Raw genomic sequence first — 4,699 nt, 5'->3', positions numbered from 1 at the left:
GGCTTGATGATTTTGAAAGCGATCTAGGGATAAAGACTCATCTACAAAGGATTTTGGAGGATTCTGAAAGAACTGAAAGTAGCACATCCGTTCTAGCAAAACAAGGTATCTGCTAGGTAGACAAAGGGCATGAAAATATAGGACATTCAACTATTGGGAATCAATGTTCACATTGACATTCATACAAAGATTTGGAATGGCCTTTTGATCGTTATAGGAATGCCTATGCATATATGCTAAGTACCAAGCAAAATGGGCTGTCAATCTCACTGAAGGATCTAGAGATTGTGAATATTGTTGAGAAAAATGGATGTAATTTTGGTATGCTTGACTAGCAGTTGTCCAGTCCCTTGGAATTAAGGGCCAATTAATCTGTGGTCCCGTGACAGAATCAATTGAACTACATCCTCTTCTTCTCGAAATCTATTGATCAAATCCTTCGTACCCACTAACCAACTGAGGGGGTTGAGAAATAGAAGTGGCAGGAGATGGAAGTGAAATAAGTAAAAGAGGATGAAGAGATGGGTATGAAAATCATAAAATGAGGAATAAGCTAAAGAAGGAGTGGCTGAAAATTTAAGTGAATCAGTTAGGAAAGGTGTCAATTGATAAGCAAGAAAAGTAGAAGGTATATGGATAGATGGAGAAGGACACGGAGGAGATGGGAAAAAGACTTGATCTTCAATGAAATAACAATAGGTAAAGATTGGAATTTGAGGAAAACCCTGAGGTTGAAAAAGGAGAGGTAAGATAGCTGCTGAGTTGGATTCGTTGATAGTACAATAAGCTAGGAACAGAGGGACCTAAAACAGATCATCGATGGTAGGAATCAAAGAAGGATGAATAAAATTATTGGTTCTTGGAAAGATAAGCTGGGAGATCCACCCTTAGTTGGTTAGTGCTCTGTACATAAGTAGAAGCTGTATTCTGGCATTGGTTCAGGACTACAGAATCAATCATTGAATGCCATGAAGTGTCATGACAAGTAGCCACTTTAGAAGAATAGCACTAGAACATGTCATCTATCCTCAACTCCAAATAGTTGACATATAAGGTAACTTGTAAGACCACATCCCCCACATACCAAGCCAGATCTACATCATCTAAAATTAACAAATCACCTTGTAGATACATGTAAGACAGCAACATGGTATCCATCATCACAGAATCCTCAAAGACCATATGGACAATGTCCGTCAGCAAATTAGAAGACCAAGCCCCACTCCAACCATCCTCTAGAAGAAGGAGATCCATCGTTGAGAGCATAATATAGAAGGCCAACTTCTGCAACTAATAGTGGACAAAAAAGGAATGGTCCGAAGGAACATACTCCTGAAATTGCTCAAATGTAGATCATAATAAATCCATCCTGGACTACAATCTTTCCACTTTATCTTGAAACAACGGACATAATGTGGCATGTCTCTGGAGAACTACCAAGTCTTGCTGAGATATAGAAGGAATCATAGGAATACTGGGACTTGGAGGAATGGACCATCACTGCACCAGTTGGTCCTGCAATTGCTTATTCTGGGAAGCTTGGGATTCCAATGTATTATGAGTAGTCAGCAAAGCTGACAGTTTCGCATAAAAAAAGAGTCTTAAACTCTTAAGCTTCTTTGGACATTTTCTCTTTCGCTTTCGAAACTCTAGTGACCTCTGATTGAGCCTCCATTAACTGAGTTTTCAAAGAAGATATTTCTTCTCTTTGAGTCTCAATCATTTGTGTCTGCTACTCCATATGCTTAAACAGATTAGCAAGTGTGTCTTTGGCAGAGGCTAACTCTGTGGTTGCCTTATGCAACTGGTCTTTGGATTGCATTAATTCTTCATAGAAAGAAGCATATAATTGTTGAACACAAGTTGTCACTGAGAGTTCAATAGAACTATGGATGCCGTTACAAAGGAAAGGAATGGCATCCCTTGACACTAAACTATTCAGCAAAGGAACTGATATTTCCAAAGAACCCTCTCGATGTGCCCTGAATAAGTTATTGCATGTGAGGTAGGCAGGAAGGTCACTTCTAGAGGTAGCAAGAACTGACATTGAAGGAATGATTGGTGGAACTTTATCTGCCACACGCTTCAAGCGCTTCTTCTGAATGACCAATGGAGGAGGGGAATCAAGATCCTCTATGTCAATGGGTTCTGAATCCTCTAAAGGTGGAGGGTGAGGTACTGGATCATATGGAGAAGGGGGTAGCACACCCTTCTTAAGGCCTAAATATGTCAAGAAAGCATATAAATATGAACCATAAGTTACATTGGTAACATTCCCTCTGGTCATTTTGACAAAATATTGGTCCATCTTTGTAAGAAGGCTTGGGGGTTCACTATATATATATTCTCTATATAACGTGTGTTCATGGCCTATTTATAAATATCCTAATTTGTGAAATTTTCTTGAATAAAACACAACCCTTTTCTATTCAACCTATAAGTAACCCCTTTATACAACACCCTTCTATATGTAAAAAATGTATAAAAATGGTATTTTAAAAATCCCTTATTTTGAACTCACATTATATATACATATATTCATGAGTGACCCCCTCGAGTAAGAAGATAAGTACTCCAGTCAATCACAACTCCTTTTAACACCATCCTGGAAGTTGTGAAGAGCTCCTTGGACAAATAGTGGGATGGTGTTTTGGCAGGCATGAACCTGTCTTAGAGAAATTGGGAGACTAGCTTCTAGAGAGGATCAATGATCATTGAGAAAGACACTCCTGAAGTGTTAATCACCTTCTTGACATCGAGGACCTCTTTAGTATATTCTGTAATAGCTTGAGAATCTCGTCATTTGAGAATAAGTATCTGGTTGTAACAAAGGGTTCTCCTTTTTAGGAAAGAGACAAAGCCTTCCCTAACCCTCTTGGTGTCAAAACCATGGAAGTACCACAAACCAAGCCCAATTTCTTACTATATGACACAAGAAACTCATCACATAGGGCTGGATCATCTAGAATCAAAGGGAGTGAAGCAGCCACAAAAGTTTCAAGGCTAGCTTTCGGGATAGGCTCAAAAGTCAATAGGGAAGAATAATCCCTACTGATCAATGGGATATACTAAACAGGAGGAGGAGCTTGAGGCGCCATTTAGATGGAATATTGGAGCCCCAAGAGGAACACCAAGGAAAAGGGAATTCTCTTGCAAGAAAATCTATCTTGTAACATCAACAAGCTTTTATTTCCTTCTTTTGATCATCAAAACAAAGGAAATAGCAAATCTTCACGCATCATCATAGTAGATATCACGCACGGATTTGATAGAATCAACCATAATCTTCAACATCTTCATAAAATCCATCAATATAACAAAGAACACAAAAAAATATACCATCTTTAAATGGAAATCAATTACATAGTATTCATCTTCAATGTCTTCATAGTTCTCTCTCTCAATCTCTCATATACAGTTACACTGTTTTGAAAGAATTGGCTATCTCTGGCTCTCTCTCTCTCTCTCTCTATCAATAATACATCATATCCTCACTACAATACTCTCATAATAACTCTCAATAATCCTTCTTAGTTCGTGGATGCACCTCCCAAGAGGTATGTCTGATATGAAGAGTCACCAGAGCCACTACAGTGTCTTTTCATAGCTCACTACTGTCACTGTCACTCAGTCTTCTCTTCAGTCTTCAGCAGCTGCTTCTTCCACTTGTTTTAGCTCTTTTGAACTTAGATTCATCCTTTCCAAAAGTTAAAAAGCTTTCCCAAAGTCACACATACTTTCTACAGAATACTTACAAAAGGTCTATAGAACAGTTATAGTACAATACTAGAGCAGCTACATTATAGTTGCAGTATAGAGACAGAACAGAGACAGAGGCTCTATAGAAGGTCTACAGAGGGTTACAGAAGGTCATCAGAACCTCATAACTCATACTCAAACCATTGCATACTATCAAAAACTATTCAATAAGCTTCAAAAAAGATCTCAATCTTCATCAATCATCAATCCATGCTTCATATAGAAGACAATCAGAACAAAACAAAAGCTATACAGAAGGTATACAGAACCAATTAGAAGCTTAATACCCTTTTGACATAGGATAGCACCTAGCCCTTCAACTGATGCATCTGTATGCACATGGAATTCCTTCGTCCAGTCGGGAGGCTGCAAAATAGGCTCTTGGATGAGGCACTGTTTTAGGGTATTAAAGGCTTCTTCACAGTCATCAGTCCAAAGGAAATCAGATTCTTTCCTTAGGATCTTGTGTAGAGGGGTTTCCTTGGTTGAAAAATGTGCAATAAATCTTCTATAGTAGCCCACATGGCCCAGAAATCCTCTCAATTGCTTGAGGTTTGTCGGTGCTATTAAAGCGGAAACCTTTTCAATCTTTGCAGGGTCTGTTGCAATCCCTTATGCAGAGACAATATGGCCCAGGAGAACTCTTGATGAGACACCAAAGACACATTTGTCGGGGTTGAGAGAAATCCCATACTCTCGGCATCTGTCAAAACATTGCTCTAGGTGTCCCCAGTGCTCACGGATCAAGCTATAGACACAAAAGTCATCAAGATACACCTCAATGAAATCATGCAGATGATTCTGGAAGGCAGCCATCATTACTCATTGGAAGGTGGCAGGAGCATTATAGAGCCCAAATGGCATCACTCTATAGGCATAGGTCCCCCATTCTGTGGTAAAGGTTGTTTTAGATTGGTCCTCTTCTGCGATTTGGACTTGT

The sequence above is a fragment of the Lygodium microphyllum genome, chromosome 16 (assembly GCF_053477565.2).
Source record: "Lygodium microphyllum isolate KBCC chromosome 16, Lygodium_microphyllum_v1.1.10, whole genome shotgun sequence".
In the NCBI taxonomy this organism is placed as follows: Eukaryota; Viridiplantae; Streptophyta; class Polypodiopsida; order Schizaeales; family Lygodiaceae; genus Lygodium; species Lygodium microphyllum.
This window is presented reverse-complemented; position numbering follows the sequence as displayed.